The sequence below is a fragment of the Anomaloglossus baeobatrachus genome, chromosome 5 (genome assembly GCF_048569485.1).
Source record: "Anomaloglossus baeobatrachus isolate aAnoBae1 chromosome 5, aAnoBae1.hap1, whole genome shotgun sequence".
Classification (NCBI taxonomy): Eukaryota; Metazoa; Chordata; class Amphibia; order Anura; family Aromobatidae; genus Anomaloglossus; species Anomaloglossus baeobatrachus.
The window spans coordinates 492,704,679-492,725,869 of NC_134357.1; positions in this window are offsets into that span (position 1 = coordinate 492,704,679).

Sequence of the window (21,191 nt, forward strand, 5' to 3'; positions counted from 1 at the left end):
AAGGGGGAGGGGAGGGGGAGAAATTAGAAAGGCTGATAATGATGAAGGGAAAGAAAAAAAAACAAAAAACGTGCAGGTTTATATTTAGGAAAAATGAACATATGGAGTTATAAATGTAGAAAATGACAGCTACAACACAACAATGAAAGAGAAAGACAAATATTGTGTATACATATGAAGAGAGTCAAAAATTGATATCTGAATAAATATTATAAAATGAAATAAAATGAGACGCGTTGAAGATTAAAAAAAAAAAAAAAACATAAATTAACCTGATACATTATTATTAAGGGAAAAATAAAATAAAAATTCATAAAAATATATAGTAACATTGGTTTATAATAATAATTAGATAAAATACATATATATATATATATATATATATATATATATATATATATATATATATATATATATATATACACACACATTTGAATAAAATGGAGAAATTACCCATATAGGAAGAAATAAAAAGATAACACTATGTGGGTAAAATAAAATTGTATATCTTATACTAAAGAGATTTTTTGCATGTATATATGAATTTTAAAATGCATATAAAAACAAAGTTTTATGGAAAAACGAACAAGCAATACCCTAAGAAATAAATTAATAAAAGAGATCAGTAATTTCATTTAGACCCGCAGGTTTCAAGGTACCAAGTTTATGGATCCAGAAGGTCTCCTTTTTACTTAACATATCCAACCTATTGGGTGTGTTAGGTGGAATATGCTCAATGGGAGTGATTTTGAAAGACATAGTCTTATTATGGAACAAGGCGCAGTGTCTAGAGAGGCCATGTAGCATATACCCTATTTTAACATTATACCTGTGTGAATTCAGTCTGTTGTGCAAAGCTTGACAGGTCCTGCCTACATATTGTTTGCCACAAAATACATTCCATAATATTCCATAATAAGACTATGTCTTTCAAAATCACTCCCATTGAGCATATTCCACCTAACACACCCAATAGGTTGGATATGTTAAGTAAAAAGGAGACCTTCTGGATCCATAAACTTGGTACCTTGAAACCTGCGGGTCTAAATGAAATTACTGATCTCTTTTATTAATTTATTTTTTAGGGTATTGCTTGTTCGTTTTTCCATAAAACTTTGTTTTTATATGCATCTTAAAATTCATATATACATGCAAAAAATCATTTTAGTATAAGATATACAATTTTATTTTACCCACATAGTGTTATCTATATATATATATATATGTATTTTATCTAATTATTATTATAAACCAATGTTACTATATATTTTTATGAATTTTTATTTTATTTTTCCCTTAATAATAATGTATCAGGTTAATTTATGGGGTTTTTTTTAATCTTCAACGCGTCTTCACGCCATAGGTGTGGGTTTTTTTTGTTTTTTTTATTATTATTACTTACACTGATAAATAATAAAAAAATAGCAATTGTTCACATTCTTACATTTTTATTAATATTAATTATTCGTACTTCAGTTTTTTATTCATTTTTTTCCTTTTTTGATTTCTCCTTTTTTTTTTCTTTGTTCTCTTTTTGTCTGTGTTCCTGCCCTCCCCATGTGACTCTTAAGCTGGTGTCACACTAAACGACAGCGACAACGACGTCGCTGTTACGTCACCATTTTCGGTGACGTAACAGCGACCTTGTAAGTCGCTGTTATGATCGCTGCTTAGCTGTCAAACACAGCAGAAGCAGCGATCATAAGGTCGCTGTGCTACATGTTCAGAGAGCAGGGAGCCGCGCTTAGCGCTGGCTCCTTGCTCTCCTGCAGCACACATCGGGTTAATTAACCCGATGTGTGCTGCAGCTACATGTCACAGTTCAGAGAGCAGGGAGCCGCGCTTAGCGCTGGCTCCTTGCTCTCCTGCAGCACACATCGGGTTAATTAACCCGATGTGTGCTGCAGCTACATGTCACAGTTCAGAGAGCAGGGAGCCGCGCACACTGCTTAGCGCTGGCTCCTTGCTCTCCTTGCTACAGTATGCATCGGGTTAATTACCCGATGCATACTGCAGCCACATGTGCACAGAGCAGGAGCCGGCACTGGCAGCAAGAGCGGAGGCTGGTAACCAGCGTAAACATCGGGTAACCAGGGAAAGGTCTTCCCTTGGTTACCCGATGTTTACGCTGGTTACAGCTTACCGCAGCTGCCAGTGCCGGCTCCTGATCGCTTCATTTCGTCGCTCTCTCGCTGTCACACACAGCGATGTGTGTGTCACAGCGGGAGAGTGATGACCAAAAAATGAAGCTGGACATTCAGCAACGACCGGCGACCTCACAGCAGGGGCCAGGTCGTTGCTGGATGTCACACACAGCGACAGCGACGGGACGTCGCTGCAACGTCACAGAAAATGGTGACGTAGCAGCGACGTCGTTGTCGTCGTCGTTATGTGTGACACCAGCTTAAGTCATCACAGCTGACATCATCTCTGTAAACGTGGCTACTTCAGTTGTATATATGTATCCTCTGCATGCAGCATGTGTTATGCTATTCCTTTCTGACTTTTGTCCTGATGAAGAAGGTGGAGATGCCTTTGAAACGCGTTGACCTGTGAAAATAAAGAAAAGGAATTCACGATATATCTTTGGATTGTGGTTTTTAGCGCAGCATTTAACCCGATTTCTTTTGATCATCCCCCAACTAGAAAGACAGTGGGAGCTTAGGGAGATAAATATGTGGCTTAGAAATTGGCGCAGGAAGGAAGGGTTCAGGTTTACGGAGAACTGGGCCAACTTCTCAGTCAGCTACAGGCTCTACGGTAGAGACGGGCTGCACCTCAATGGGGAGGGTCCAGCTGTGCTGGGGGAGAAAATGGTCAGATGGATGGAGGAGCTTTTAAACTACGATCTGGGAGGAGAGAGGGTTGTGGAGCAAATAAGGGGATAGATAGAGCAGATAGAGACAGTGAGACGGTAGGGTTCAATGAAGGAATGGGGGGGCTGGGACATGCAAGTAAAGTAGGGAGGCTAGGAGTAATACATTTGTTAATAGCATTAAATGTTTACTGGCAAATGCAAGAAGTCTTTCAAACAAAATGAATGAATTGGAGACTCTTAAGTCAACCAGATTATGATGTGGTGGGCATTGTTAAATACATAGTCTTATTATGGAATATTATGGAATGAATCTGGTTTACAAGATCAGATTATTATTATTATTATTGTTTGAATTTGCTACACCTAACATAGAATAACATCTAGACATCTGTGAAGGCCATAGTCAGTGTAATGTACCTTAAAATATAAAATAATATGTTAGGTACTGGTATATAGCGCCCCTGAGCCACTCAGGGCACTACAGGGAACTGCATCCTCCCGGGGATGCAGGACCTACCCCCCCGGTCTAGGACTAGTTCTTTTTAATCTTTTTATTAATGACCTTCTGGAGGGGATAGATAGTAAAGTGTCAGTCTTTGCTGATGGCACCAAACTATGTAGGATATTAATAACTGACCTTGATAGTATAATATTACAAAAAGATCTGGATAAGATGTCAGAATGGGCAGATACTTGGTAAATAAGATTTAATAAACACAGCGCACCTTTTTAAATTATATAGGGCCATCAACTAACATATAAACAACAGGCTACAATAGTATAAGGCCTAAAATGATTTTTATTAAGAGATATTCTTTGATTGCTGGCAATTTTCACGGTGTGTTCCCTGTGCACTGACACCCGACACTCTGGGCTCTGCCTCTGCATATAAGTATACAACTTTCTTTAGCACTAGCTAAACAGTTTACATTTTTGGGTCTTATTCTCTTTGAATGTTGGCTGTTGCTGCACTTAAGTCACACCGTGAATTTGATATAAATAGAACGCACTCTGCAATATGACTAACTATGCAAACTTTTTGTCAGTAATCTTTTTATGTAGTAAAAAAACATTTTTGGCCTTATACTATTGTATCCTGTTGTTTAAATAAGATTTAATGTTGATAAATGTAAAGTAATGCACCTAGGACGGAGTAATCCTATAACTGCGTATACATTAAATGGAAGTAAACTCAGGACTACAGAACAGGAGAAGGACTTGGGTATTCTCATTACAAATCAGCTGACCAGCAGCACTCAATGTCAGGCAGCAGCTGCTAAAGCAAACAAGATTTTAGGGTGTATAAAAAGAGAGATTAGATCCCAGGATCCCAACGTATTGTTACCCCTCTATAAATCACTTGTAAGGCCACATCTGGAATATGGCATCTAGTTTTGGGCTCCACATTTTAAAAAGGACATTCAGAAGTTAGAGTCAGTTCAAAGGCGGGTAACTAGACTATTACAAGGAATGGAAGGCCTCCCATATGATGACAGGTTGAAAAAGTTAGATATGTTTAGCTCAGAAAAAAGACATCTCAGAGGAGACCTCATTTATATGTATAAATACATGTGTGGTCAATATAAAGGACTGGCACATGACTTATTTCTTCCAAAGACAATACTAGTGCCTGCTTTACACGAGTTGATCTATCGTGCAATATGTCGTCGGGGTCACGGTTTTCGTGACGCACATCCGGCATAGCGCACAACGTCATCTCGTGTGACACCTCTGAGTGACACAGTATCGCTTACAAATTGTGAGTCGTGTACTCATCGTTAACTTTCATAATATCGTTTATTTCTATGGGTGCAGGTTGTTCATCATTTCAATGGCATCACACGTTGCTCCGTGTGACACCACGGGAACGATGAACACAGGTTACCTGCGTCCCACGGCACCCACCGGCTATGTGGAAGGAAGGAGGTGGGCGGGATGTTTACATTCCGCTCATCTCCTCCCCTCCGCTTCTATTGGCCGGCTGCCGTGTGACGTCGCTGTGACGCCAAACGTCCCTCCCACTTCAGGAAGTGGACGTTCGTCGCCCACAGCTAGGTCGTCCGGGAGGTAAGTGCGTGTGATGGGGGGTTAAACGAGTTTGTGCGACACGGGCAGCGATTTGCTCGTGACGCAAAAACGACGGGGGCGGGTACGATCGCTCGTGCTATCGCATGATAGATCGACTCATGTAAAGCAGGCATAAGGACCAGGGGGCATACACTGCGAGTGGAAGAAAAGCGATTCCGGCAGCTAAGAAGGAAAGGGTTCTTTACAGTTAGAGCAGTCAGAGTGTGGAATGCCCTACCACAGGAGGTAGTAATGGCAGATACTATAACAGCTTTTAAAAAAGGACTGGATGATTTCCTCAGTACACATAACATTGTCGATTATAAATGACTTAATGACAAAATGTATCATTCGTGGAGGAAGGTTGAACTTGATGGACCTAGGTCTTTTTTCAACCTATATAAATATGTAATACAATATATACAGTTACATAAAATGGAATAACAAAAGAAAATCACTGAACCTGGGTCACAGAAATGGCTTCAAATTTATGGAGGGAAAGACGCCAATGGAATGTGGAACAATGTTGCACGGCAATGTACCTGCCTTTCATTGAATGAGGATAATAATTGGCATTGGCTTTTTTTAACACAAATTACATCCACATACATCACCTCTGCTGACTCATAAAAGGGCTGAACTTCAGAAAAATATGTGTCTTAGTCTTAGAAAATTATCAGACTCAAAACTTTTATGGCATCTTCACCTCTGGAGGTCCCAAGCGGGAGATATTAGTATCATCTTTCCTATCACGATTTTAACTGTTCATAGATAGTAGACATTGCATAGATATTTTCATCTCTCTCACCGATATCCATTTGGCGGAATCCTGGTCATCACCCAGTGACCTAAAACGATGCTTTGCATTCGTTACATTATCAGAAATTCGAAAATATGACTTTCCTATCTATTATATAGATGCAGTTCCTAAAACCTATAATGGAAACAAAGGTTTTGAATTTCTCTGCTAGTTTTCTGTTTAACTGCTGCTCTTATCTCTGCTGGTCATAAATATGTTCTTCTCTGTATTCTTGTGTATTCTAGCTGAGCTTGGCTTCACATCTGCTAGAGGATTCTCTTTAATTGCCTGTTTCCAAAGGAGGGGATCAACTGCATAGGAGTTATTTTGAGTGTTAGAGTGCAAGCTCTTGATTAATTATGAGATATCTTTATGGATTTCATAATTTCTCTGTGACACAGGACTAATTATTGATGTTTTTCCAACATTTAAGCTTTTATGCATCTTGAAAGCCAAGGTCATTTTTGGACACTTTTCTCAACTTTGTGCTAGAAGATTTCAATAAAATCAGAAATATTACACTCCCATCTGCCAAAAATAACCTAAATTAAACAAAAAAAAGTATGCCCTAAAATTATTATGCAATGATTCAGACTTAGTAATTCTATCAGCCGACAAGGGGGATGGAATAGTCATCCAAAACAGAGATGACTATTTTAAGGAATCTCACAATATTCCCTTCAACTCCATACAGTAAGGGATTACAATTATCAATGCTTATTCTATATTTAAAACAAAATATGCTCCCAGTATAACAAAACCTTTTGAGAAAGGAATCTTAAACAAAAAAGAAAGGAAATTTCTCTTTGTTAGCGAGCCCACCTTACCCTTTATGTACTATCCAACCAAAGTACATAAGAGCTAGATCAACCCGCCAGAAAGGCCAATCATATCTGTTATAGGCGCTCTAACTAGAAATCTTTCATTCTACCTCCATAACATACTCAAACCACATGTGAAGACCTTACCCAGTCATCTTTAAAGAGTCAGCACATTCAAATAGTATCCTTCAGGATATTCCATGAGACAATCATTTTTTTTTTTACATTGGATCTTTCCTACCTCTATTCGAATATTCTAATATCCACCATCACATTGGTTTACAATGCATACATATTTTTCTTGCAAGAGGTAGTAGACTGAATGTACAACAGAAATCATTCATTTTAGCGGATTTGGAATTTATATTAAATAACTATTTTACATTCCAAAGATATATTTATCATCAACATTGTGGGACTGCAATGGGTACAAGAACGGCCCCCTAGTTATGCTTACCTTTTTATGGGGAAATTTGAGCATAAATCTACTGTATTTATCAGTCACAATACAACACCAAAATACTAATTTCCAAGCGCTTCATTGATGATTTACTTATTATATGGAAGTAAAGCTATGATGACCTTAAACACACAACCAGGGAAACTCTCAATTGGTTTCAGAGAAAAAAAATAAATCTGCTACAATGGCCAAGCCGATCATCTGACCTGAGGCCATTATGTTGATCATTGAATTGAGGGCTTATTGTGTTATTGTTCTATATATTGGCTAATCTGTGACAAAAAGGGGGAATTGATATATAGCCTGTCTCTGATAGTATACTGTATATTCCCTAAAGTTGAAGCAATTGTTCTCCTCTCCCTTTGACACATTGTGAATATTGTATGGAATAATAGTTTAGGGATTTTGAGAGGTGTATCTGATTTTTAATACCTGTATTGCACTGGACACTTTAGGGTGAAGTTGATGGTTTTTCTGTGAGGGTGAATGAAGGGCTAGCCAACGTGGAGCAGGGGCATCAACTGACCTAGGGTGTTACCTCTGCTGTCAGGCAGGGACATCCTAAGGGACAGTTTTCCATTATCTTCGTCTTCAGGGGTTTATTGCAGTATTTTTTCAACAGACCACTCGGTGATTTAGGGAGGCCATGAAAAATTGGTGTACTAGGGTATTCTTTAAATTTTAATTTTACTGTAGGTTTATTTAAAATTACCATTTTCAAGCCTTCATCCAAAATATTGTAGAATGATTTAGAAAAGACATCAGCTGGATTGATTGCAATCTACGGTAAGTAATATTATTTTCCAAAATTTAATTCTATTTTTTTATATAAAGAGGCACCAATAGCACTATAAATCCACCATGTCTGACTTATGTATAACAAAATAGTTATTTTTTAGTTCACATTCCGCATTAAATTGATTTTTTTGTTAAATTATATACTTCTTATTTTTATTGAAGGAGACATAACGGTGCAGAGCCACCTGGTCCTTTTCTATCATATTCTGGAACATGTGTAATGATGGTACGCCAGATTTTACTGGATAATAATGAGAATTGAAAACAGCAGGGAGAGGCCTGGCTTGACTGTAACCAGTGCTCTGAAGTAAAAGGATCAATCAATAAAAATAATAACTTCAGCACTCAGATGGAAAAAAATGAAAATGCAAGTCCAGATGCAATCAGGGTTATTCATTAACCTTTAGACTAATAAAAATCAGATTTGATTGCATCTGGACTTGTATTTTCCTTTTTTCCATCTGAGTGCCGAAGTTTTTATTTTTATTTTTTTTTATATTTTTTTAATAATGAGAATCGAGACCTTTGGTTTTACATGATGATCCCCCACCAATTCTTCCAAATTACGATCCTCATGCATTTAGTTTAGCATTACAATGGCCTTCTGTTCAGAGAAGGAGAATCCTTCAAATTTGTTAAACGTTGTAAATACACTGCTCAAAAAAAAGTAACACTGTAATACGACATCCTAGATCTCAATGAATGAAAATATTCCAGTTGCAAATCATTATTCATTACATAGTGGAATAGTGGAATGTGTTTAGAGAATAAAATATAAAAACGATCAACATAAGGCTGCTTTCACACATCCGGTTTTTGCAGTGCGGCTCAATCTGGCTCAAAAACCTATACAACGGATGCGGCGAAAAAAACGGATCCGTTGCATAAGTTTTTCCATGTGGCCCATCCGTTTTTTGACGGATGCGGCTTGATACTGAGCATGCGCAGTGCAAAAAACCGCATCCGGCGGCCGGATGCGTTTTTTGCCGCAGGACGCTGCATCCGGCGTCCATAGGCTTGCATTGTAAATTATGACGCATCGCGCCGGATGAGGCGTGATGCGTTTTTTTTGCCGCACAAAAAAAGTGCCAGGCAACGTTCCATCCAGCCGCCGCATGGGCTAAATATGCCGAATACGGCAAAAAACGGACGCAACGCAAGGCCATGCGGCACAATACGGCACTAATGCAAGTCTATGCGGGAAAAACCGCAACCGGCGGCAAAAAAACGGTTGCGTTTTTTCTGCAGAGCGCCGGATTGTGCCGCTCAGCAAAAAACGGATGTGTGAAAGCAGCCTAAATCAAAACTTATATCCCATGAAGGTCTGAATTTGGAATGATACTCAATCAACATGGAAGATCAAATTACAAGCTGATCCAACATCAGTGGAAATGCCTCAAGACAAGGAAATGAGGTTCAGTAGTGTGTGTGTGGCCTCCACGTGCCTGTATGACCTCCTTACAAAGTGTAGGCATGCTCCTGATGAGTCGGTGGATGTTCTCCTGAGGAATCTCCTCCCAGAACTGGATTAAAGCGTCAGTCAACTTCTGGACAGTCTGTTGTGCAACGTGACATTGGTATGAGACGTGATGTCCCAGATATGCTCAATTGGATTCATGTCTGGGGAATGGACAGGCCAGTCCATAGTGTCAATGCGTTCATAATGAAGAAACCTCTGACACACTTGAGCCACATGAGTCCTAGCATTGCCATGCATCAGAAAGAACCCAAGGCCCACTGCACTGCATATGGTCTCAAAATGGGTCTCAGGATCTCATCCCGGGACATAATGGCAGTCAGAGTCCCTATGACTAGCACATGGAAAGCTGTGTGGGCCTCCAAAGAAATGCCTCTCCGCACCATTACTAACCTACTGCCAAACTTGTCATGCTGGAGGATGTTTCAGGCAGCAGAATGTTCTCCATGGCATCTCAAGACTCTGCTACATGTGCTCAGTGTGAACCCTGCACAGGGTGTCAATGTCAAATCTGCCAATCTTGGTGTTCTCTGGCAAATGCCAATCACCCTGCATGGGGATCCGTTATAAGCAAAACACCCACTTGTGGATGTCGGGCCCTCATACCACCCTCACAGAGTCTGTTTCTGAGAGTTTGGGCAGACACATGGATATTAATGGTCTGAAGGAGGTCATTTTGCAGAACTCTGGCATTGCTCCTCCTGTTCCTCCTTGCACAAAAGAGGAGGTAGTGTTCCTGCTGCTGGGTTGTTGTCCTCCTATGGCCCTCTCCACGTCTTCTGATGTACTGGCCAGTCTCCTGGTATCAGTTCCATGTTCTGGACATAGTGCTGACAGACACAGCTAACCTTCTTACCACAGCTCAGATTGATGTGCCATCTTGGATGAGCTGCGCTACGTGAGCAACTTGAGTGGGTTGTAGACACCACCATATGCCATGTTTAGGGAGGAGAGCAATGACAAAATGCAAAAGTGACCAAAACAACAGCCAAAAAGGATGAGAACATAGAAATGGTCTGTGGTCACCACCTTCAGAACCGCTCCTTTATAGGAGTTGTCTTGCTAAATGTCAATCATTTCTACCTGTTGGCTGTTCCATTTGCAGAACAGCAGGAAAAAATTGATTCACAATCAGCGTTGCTTCATAGCTGGACAGGATGATTTCACAGAAGTGGGATTGACTTGGGGTTGTATTGTGTTAAGTATTCCCTTTGTTTATTTTTTTTGAGCAGTGTATATTACTACAGTAATTATGACCTGAAATATTTCTATCCTCATCACAGAAATCCCAGGGACAAAATTTAAACCCCTGGCCAAGACTTTGATCTGCTCAACCAATAAATCTGTGGGTGTCAAAACGAAAACATTATGTCACGTCAGAGCGTACAGATGCTCAGCGTGTGGCGTAACACAAGGGTAACATCGGGAATGGTAAATAAAGACTTACCTGAGTCATCTGTCCTTAATATCCTTACACAAATCCTCCCCCCCATTGTCATCACATGGCCAGACCCTCGCTGAACTGACCCTGACTAGTATTGGCCAACGAGACACTAGATTCGCCTCTGCAATAAGATGACACAAGGTAGGTTAGACAAATAGGTGGGGAAAGACACAACAATGAGTTCTCCAAGGTTCCTTCAGCAGGAGCTTTGCAGCTGCAACTGTAGCAACACCACAGCTCTGCAGAGACAAGCTCCTACAACATGGAAGGCTAATGTTTAAGCTATAGCCGACATGAGGTGGAGTGAGGAGCGGAAAGCAGAAATGAGTGGCTGCAGATGAAATTACAACTACCTGTTAGATTTCTGCAGGATAGAAATGCACCTTAACCCCTTCAGTACCAGATGGAATTAAATACGCTCCAACTTAGGGAAAACGACAGGCGGACACTAAGGAGGATCTGCGATCAACAATATGCTGTGATCTTCTGATCCTAGATCCCCCTCAGATCACATCAGCTTGTGAAACACTCGTGACATCAGTGGCGTAGCAAAGGGTGGGCGGAGAGGGCGGTCCGCCCCAGGCGGCACGTGTCAGGGGGCGGCATATTGGGGGTAAAAAATAGAAAAACATTGAAGAAATAATAATTGTTGATTATCCTCTTAACGACCCATGACATACTGGCAGGGCCGGATTATAGGCGGGGCAGACGGGGCTTCAGCCCAGGGGCCCCCACCACAAGAGCTTCTGAGGGTGCCCCCACCACCATCTGTGTGGCCGCCATTTTATTAACGCCGCAGTGTTCAGGACCGCACTGTACCTTTAAAGATTTTCAATCCCGGCCGGCACTGTGCTGCAGACTGCACGCTGTGTGGGCTGCGTCTGCATGGATGACGTCACCGCGCGCCTGCTGTTGCTGCTTCTTCGTGCTGTAGAGGAGCTTGTGGGAGGACCAGAGCAGAGGCCTCTGTGGATGACGGTGAGTGTGACGTCATCCATCATGGTGCCGGGCAGGAGGTTGCAGTGAGGAGGGAGCAGGACGGGATTCCATAGTGTCAGCGGCAGCTCTGCCAGCAGGACCAGTGTGAGTTATTGCAGGAGTGTGACCTGCTTCAGATCAGGTCGGGCTGCAAGTGCCGGGTCTTCAGCCTCATCCCTCCCCTGCAATAACTCACACTGATCTTCAGCAGAGACATCACTACACAGATCCTGCACTGATCACATCTGAGCCTGCAGCACACATTACACTATATGGCCCATATTACATATAGAATATGTGAGGTGCTGTAGGCCCAGGTGTGATCAGTGCAGGGCATTGTATATCTGTGCACATGGTATACCACATCCAGTGTACAGAGCAGTGTGATATACTGTGTACATGGGATACCACATCCAGTGTACAGAGCAGTGTGATATACTGTGTACATGGTATACCGCATCCAGTGTACAGAGCAGTGTGATATACTGTGTACATTATATACCACATCCTGTGTACATTATATACCACATCCAGTGTACAGAGCAGTGTGATATACTGTGTACATTATATACCACATCCAGTGTACAGAGCAGTGTGATATACTGTGTACATTATATACCACATCCAGTGTACAGAGCAGTGTGACATACTGTGTACATGGTATACCACATCCAGTGTACAGAGCAGTGTGATATACTGTGTACATGGTATACCGCATCCAGTGTACAGAGCAGTGTGATATACTGTGTACATTATATACCACATCCAGTGTACAGAGCAGTGTGATATATTGTCTACTTGGTGTACCACATCCAGTGTACAGAGCAGTGTGATATACTGTGTACATTATATACCACATCCAGTGTACAGAGCAGTGTGATATACTGTGTACATGGGATACCACATCCAGTGTACAGAGCAGTGTGATATACTGTGTACATGGTATACCACATCCAGTGTACAGAGCAGTGTGATATACTGTGTACATTATATACCACATCCAGTGTACAGAGTAGTGTGATATACTGTGTACATGGTATACCACATCCAGTGTACAGAGCAGTGTGATATACTGTGTACATGGTATACCACATCCAGTGTACAGAGCAGTGTGATATACTGTGTACATTATATACCACATCCAGTGTACAGAGCAGTGTGATATACTGTGTACATGGTATACCACATCCAGTGTACAGAGCAGTGTGATATACTGTGTACATTATATACCACATCCAGTGTACAGAGCAGTGTGATATACTGTGTACTTGGTGTACCACATCCAGTGTACAGAGCAGTGTGATATACTGTGTACATTATATACCACATCCAGTGTACAGAGCAGTGTGATATACTGTGTACATTGTACACCACATCCAGTGTACAGAGCAGTGTGATATACTGTGTACATTATATACCACATCCAGTGTACAGAGAAGTGTGACATACTGTGTACATGGTATACCACATCCAGTGTACAGAGCAGTGTGATATACTGTGTACATGGGATACCACATCCAGTGTACAGAGCAGTGTGATATACTGTGTACATGGGATACCACATCCAGTGTACAGAGCAGTGTGATATACTGTGTACATTATATACCACATCCAGTGTACAGAGCAGTGTGATATACTGTGTACATGGGATACCACATCCAGTGTACAGAGCAGTGTGATATACTGTGTACATTATATACCACATCCAGTGTACAGTGCAGTGTGATATACTGTGTACATTATATACCACATCCAGTGTACAGAGCAGTGTGATATACTGTGTACATTGTATACCACATCCAGTGTACAGAGCAGTGTGATATACTGTGTACATTATATACCACATCCAGTGTACAGAGCAGTGTGATATACTGTGTACATTATATACCACATCCAGTGTACAGAGCAGTGTGATATACTGTGTACATTATATACCACATCCAGTGTACAGAGCAGTGTGATATACTGTGTACATGGTATACCACATCCAGTGTACAGAGCAGTGTGATATACTGTGTACATGGTATACCACATCCAGTGTACAGAGCAGTGTGATATACTGTGTACATTATATACCACATCCAGTGTACAGAGCAGTGTGATATACTGTGTACATTATATACCACATCCAGTGTACAGAGCAGTGTGATATACTGTGTACATGGTATACCACATCCAGTGTACAGAGCAGTGTGATATACTGTGTACATTATATACCACATCCGGTGTACAGAGCAGTGTGATATACTGTGTACATGGTATACCACATCCAGTGTACAGAGCAGTGTGATATACTGGTATACCACATCCAGTGTACAGAGTAGTGTGATATACTGTGTACATGGTATACCACATCCAGTGTACAGAGCAGTGTGATATACTGTGTACATTATATACCACATCCAGTGTACAGAGCAGTGTGATATACTGTGTACATGGTATACCACATCCAGTGTACAGAGCAGTGTGATATACTGTGTACATGGGATACCACATCCAGTGTACAGAGCAGTGTGATATACTGTGTACATGGTATACCACATCCAGTGTACAGAGCAGTGTGATATACTGTGTACATTATATACCACATCCAGTGTACAGAGCAGTGTGATATACTGTGTACATTATATACCACATCCAGTGTACAGAGCAGTGTGACATACTGTGTACATGGTATACCACATCCAGTGTACAGAGCAGTGTGATATACTGTGTACATGGTATACCGCATCCAGTGTACAGAGCAGTGTGATATACTGTGTACATTATATACCACATCCAGTGTACAGAGCAGTGTGATATACTGTGTACTTGGTGTACCACATCCAGTGTACAGAGCAGTGTGATATACTGTGTACATTATATACCACATCCAGTGTACAGAGCAGTGTGATATACTGTGTACATGGTATACCACATCCAGTGTACAGAGCAGTGTGATATACTGTGTACATGGTATACCACATCCAGTGTACAGAGTAGTGTGATATTCTGTGTACATGGTATACCACATCCAGTGTACAGAGCAGTGTGATATACTGTGTACATTATATACCACATCCAGTGTACAGAGCAGTGTGATATACTGTGTACATGGTATACCACATCCAGTGTACAGAGCAGTGTGATATACTGTGTACATGGGATACCACATCCAGTGTACAGAGCAGTGTGATATACTGTGTACATGGTATACCACATCCAGTGTACAGAGCAGTGTGATATACTGTGTACATTATATACCACATCCAGTGTACAGAGCAGTGTGATATACTGTGTACATTATATACCACATCCAGTGTACAGAGCAGTGTGATATACTGTGTACATGGTATACCACATCCAGTGTACAGAGCAGTGTGATATACTGTGTACATTATATACCACATCCAGTGTACAGAGCAGTGTGATATACTGTGTACATGGTATACCACATCCAGTGTACAGAGCAGTGTGATATACTGTGTACATTATATAAAACATCCAGTGTACAGAGCAGTGTGATATACTGTGTACATGGTATACCACATCCAGTGTACAGAGCAGTGTGATATACTGTGTACATGGTATACCGCATCCAGTGTACAGAGCAGTGTGATATACTGTGTACATTATATACCACATCCAGTGTACAGAGCAGTGTGATATACTGTGTACTTGGTGTACCACATCCAGTGTACAGAGCAGTGTGATATACTGTGTACATTATATACCACATCCAGTGTACAGAGCAGTGTGATATACTGTGTACATGGGATACCACATCCAGTGTACAGAGCAGTGTGATATACTGTGTACATGGTATACCACATCCAGTGTACAGAGCAGTGTGATATACTGTGTACATTATATACCACATCCAGTGTACAGAGCAGTGTGATATACTGTGTACTTGGTGTACCACATCCAGTGTACAGAGCAGTGTGATATACTGTGTACATTATATACCACATCCAGTGTACAGAGCAGTGTGATATACTGTGTACATGGTATACCACATCCAGTGTACAGAGCAGTGTGATATACTGTGTACATGGTATACCACATCCAGTGTACAGAGTAGTGTGATATACTGTGTACATGGTATACCACATCCAGTGTACAGAGCAGTGTGATATACTGTGTACATTATATACCACATCCAGTGTACAGAGCAGTGTGATATACTGTGTACATGGTATACCACATCCAGTGTACAGAGCAGTGTGATATACTGTGTACATGGTATACCACATCCAGTGTACAGAGCAGTGTGATATACTGTGTACATTATATACCACATCCAGTGTACAGAGCAGTGTGATATACTGTGTACATTATATACCACATCCAGTGTACAGAGCAGTGTGATATACTGTGTACATGGTATACCACATCCAGTGTACAGAGCAGTGTGATATACTGTGTACATTATATACCACATCCAGTGTACAGAGCAGTGTGATATACTGTGTACATTATATACCACATCCAGTGTACAGAGCAGTGTGATATACTGTGTACATGGTATACCACATCCAGTGTACAGAGCAGTGTGATATACTGTGTACATTATATACCACATCCAGTGTACAGAGCAGTGTGATATACTGTGTACATGGTATACCACATCCAGTGTACAGAGCAGTGTGATATACTGTGTACATGGTATACCACATCCAGTGTACAGAGCAGTGTGATATACTGTGTACATGGGATACCACATCCAGTGTACAGAGCAGTGTGATATACTGTGTACATGGTATACCACATCCAGTGTACAGAGCAGTGTGATATACTGTGTACATTATATACCACATCCAGTGTACAGAGCAGTGTGATATACTGTGTACATGGGATACCACATCCAGTGTACAGAGCAGTGTGATATACTGTGTACATGGGATACCACATCCAGTGTACAGAGCAGTGTGATATACTGTGTACATGGTATACCACATCCAGTGTACAGAGTAGTGTGATATACTGTGTACACACATCAGATGGTATATAATGTGTATATTGTATAACATCTGGTGTCTGTATCACAGTAAACCCGGTACTATGTGAGGATGCCTAACACTATCTGGGTCTGTACTGTGCTATATACTGGCTGTATACTACATGAGGATGTCTAATACTATCTGGCTCTGCACTGTGCTATATAGGGGCTGTGTACTACGTGAGGATGCCTAACACTATCTGGGTCTGTACTGTGCTATATACTGGCTGTATACTACATGAGGATGCCTAATACTATCTGGCTCTGCGCTGTGCTATATAGGGGCTGTGTACTACGTGAAGGTGCTTAATATTATCTGGTCTGCTCTGTGCTGTATAGGGGCTGTGTACTATGTGAGGATGCCTAATGCTATCTGGGTCTGCACTGTGCTATATAGGGGCTGTGTACTACATAAGGGTGCCTAATGCTATATGGGCCTGCATTGTGTTATATGGGGGCTGTATAAGACATGAGGGTTCCTACTGCTATATGGGTCTGCATTGTACTATATAGGGGCTGCTTAATGTAATATGGGGGTTGCATAGTTACATATGGGGGCTGCATAGTGCCATATGGGGGCTGCATAGTGCCATATGGGGGCTGCATAGTGCCATATGGGGGCTGCATAGTGCCATATGGGGGCTGCATAGTGCCATATGGGGGCTGCATAGTGCCATATGGGGGCTGCATAGTGCCATATGGGGGCTGCATAATGCTACATGGAGTCTACATAATACTATATGGAGGACTATGGGAGCTTCATACAACTATTCCCCCAGAGTTGTATGTCCCCTCCACCCCAGAGCTGTATACCCCCAGAGCTGCATGTCACCCCCCCACCTCAGAGCTGTTTGTCCCCCCACTTCAGAGCCACTGTCCCCCTCTGGAGCTGTATGCCCCCATTGATATTTACCCCTTTCCTCAGTAATATGTATGCCACCCAGTAATGTGTATGTCCCCAGCCTCTCTTGTGATGTATATACAGCAGTGTTAGTGTTCTCTATATGCGGCCATGTCTGTTAGTGTCGGCCACCAATCAGCGTGGCACAGACACGTGCCCAGGAGGAGCTGGATGGAGACAAGCGGGGAGGTGAATGAGGCTGTTGACGGCTTCACAATATTAGAAATATATATAAAAATTTAAAAATGTGTCTGTGTGTGCATGTATGATGTGTATCTGTGTATGATCTGTGTATGTCATCTCTGTATGTCAGTGTATATGACAGTGTCTAGATTTATGTCTATTTATATGTGTTTTTGTGAATTTCTCTTTAAATATATATGTGTACATATGCCTGTATGTGTTTGTATCTGTGCATGTCTATGTGTGGATGGGGCCCACTAGGACTCTTTCGCCCAGGGCCTACAAAAACCTGGAGCCGGCCCTGCGTGTACCAGTCATGTATTCTCCTGTACACTGTACAGGGGCGTACCTTTGGAAGGCATGTGGCATATTTGTCCCTGCACAGCAATCAGGGGGGCACCATTGGAAAGTGTGAGGCAGCAGTATGGTGGGAGAAAATTGTAAGTGGACAGTATTGGGAAAGAAAAGTGTGAGGGGCATAGTATAGAGACTGTGTAGTGGGGGGGATAAGCAGTACAGAGAAGTAGCAGCATGGTGGCCAGTGTGAGGGCACAGTATGGAGGGCACAGTAGGCTGAGGCGGGGGAATGTGAGACTGAGGTACAGTATAGTGACTGGATAATGAAGCAGGTAGGCAGTATAGAGAAGGGGCGGCATGGTGGCCAGTGTGAGGGCACAGTATGGAGGGCACAGTATGCTGAGGCGGGGGAATGTGAGACTGAGGTACAGTATAGTGACTGGATAATGAAGCAGGTAGGCAGTATAGAGAAGGGGCGGCATGGTGGCCAGTGTGAGGGCACAGTAGGCTGAGGAGGGGGAATGTGAGACTGAGGTACAGTATAGTGACTGGATAATGAAGCAGGTAGGCAGTATAGAGAAGGGGCGGCATGGTGGCCAGTGTGAGGGCACAGTATGGAGGGCACAGTATGCTGAGAAGGGGGAATGTGAGACTGAGGTACAGTATAGTGACTGGATAATGAAGCAGGTAGGCAGTATAGAGAAGGGGCGGCATGGTGGCCAGTGTGAGGGCACAGTATGGAGGGCACAGTAGGCTGAGGAGGGGGAATGTGAGACTGAGGTACAGTATAGTGACTGGATAATTAAGCAGGTAGGCAGTATAGAGAAGGGGCGGCATGGTGGCCAGTGTGAGGGCACAGTATGGAGGGCACAGTATGCTGAGAAGGGGGAATGTGAGACTGAGGTACAGTATAGTGACTGGATAATGAAGCAGGTAGGCAGTATAGAGAAGGGGCGGCATGGTGGCCAGTGTGAGGGCACAGTATGGAGGGCACAGTATGCTGAGAAGGGGGAATGTGAGACTGAGGTACAGTATTTATATCTAAATGCTACAGTGCGTGCTCTACTGTTATGGCTAAAAATGTTAACGTTATTGGGCCCCCACCAGATTTTCTGCCCAGGGGCCCCCACCAACCTTAATCTGGCCCTGCATACTGGGTACGTCATGGTGACCTGGTACTTAACAACCCATAATATACCTAGTACGTCATGGCGAAATCGCGGCCCCGGAGTCTCGGTGGCTGCGATCGGTGTGCAAAAACCTTAGATTCGGGGAGGAGGGGACCTCTGCCTGACGTCAGGAAGGGTGGTGTCTCCCCCTTGGACCAATGGAGGCTGTGATTGGCTGACGAACGCCGCTCAGCCAATCACAGCCACTATGATATTTCAGCCATTGAAAATGGCTGAAACATTGAAATCCAGCCATGATCAGTGCAGCTATAGCACTGATCACTGGCTGGAGCTGGATGAACTTTGTTTCACCCGTCCCCCAGCTCTGATTGGAGAGATCGGCCTTGTGGCCGATCTCTCCAATCACCTTGGATCTGGGGCCGGTGACATGTAGGTGACCACAGCTCAGCTTCACTTCATCCGTGAAAGCTAAGGAGAGTGATCCCTGCAAGCAGGATGCAAGTGCCATTTGGTAAGTGCCCCCGATCCACCGCTGCCCCCGATCAGCCCTCGATCCACCGCTGCCCCTGCCACTGCCCCCTTTCAGCCGTGCCGCTGCCCCAGCAGCAGTAGTCACCGCTCACGATCCACCGCCGCTACTGCCTCCGATTTGCCACCGCCCTCCTCCATTTGCTGCCCCCTCCATCCGCCACCACTCTCCCCATCAGCCGCTGCCCCCCCGCATCCGCTACCGCTCTCCCCATCAGCCACTGCCCATCTTCATACACCACCAATCTCCTCATCAGCCGCTGCCCCCCTCCATCCGTCACCCAATACCCAAGTTACCCAAGTTATATATATTCTGGATTATCGATATATATTCTGGATTATCGATGGCCAACGGAGGGGGGGGGTGGCAAATTTGACGACTGCCCCAGGCGGCAAAAGCAGTTGCTACGCCACTGCGTGACACATTTAAGTTAATTTTATTTTATAAAGAGAAAAGCGTTTTTATAAATAGAAAATAAATAATTACAAAAAACGAAATTGAGGTCTGGCCTTTTCAGCAATGAGATTGGTCTGAACGCCACATGGGCAACTTGATGAAGAGGCCTTCACGAGGAATGCCATACTGGCTCTTCCTGCAGAGTTGTGTTATTTGGTACATGTGTCTGCTGCAGCTGCACTTATCACACACAGCTCTGTATATGCACATAACAGCTCAGCTACATATGCATTCCAGATCGTCCACTACAGCTGGGACATTTAAAGGAAATTGGTCAGGTAAAAAACACTAAAAATCTGCAGAAAAGGGGTTAATAGCATTGTGAACCTGCCCAGTGCCAGCACTTAGAGCCCCACTGCCGGGAGGAATGTAACTTTATTTCTTGGCTTTCATTCATTGGGGAGGCAGCGGTGCGGGTTCAGTCACAGCTCATCGAATAGTCAGCGACCAATTTTACAATAAGAGGACCAAGAGAAAGCATAGTCCTGGTCATTTAGTGACCAGCAATCGTCAAGAAACAATCAGAAACAACTCCTTGCAAAAAATATATAAAATATTTATTCTATAACACTAAAGCAAGAAGTGACATCCAAGTTTATCAAAAAATCAGGTTACAAAGATCAGGTGTTTACAGGGAGTCCTGAAGGCAAATCACAAAGGGCCGACACAGCACACGGCAATTAGATGGACGGATGGTAAAAGTCTTCAGAGAACACTCCCTCTATGGTTTGTAAATGTAAAGCAAATGCAGAGAAATGATCAGACTGTGACACCATAATAGAGAATCACATTTGTCCCACATAAAGGTACAAAAACACATTTTCTAAATCTCCATAATATATTCCTTTTATTTCTGCTGAGGTACAACAAAGCTCAGCAAAATGGGAACTTACAGGAAAGTTCTCCAGGAGTGATCATTTCTCTGCATTTGCTTTACATTTACAAACCATAGAGGGAGTGTTCTCTGAAGACTTTTACCATCCGTCCATCTAATTGCCGTGTGCTGTGTCGGCCCTTTGTGATTTGTCTTCAGGAATCAGGACTCCCTGTAA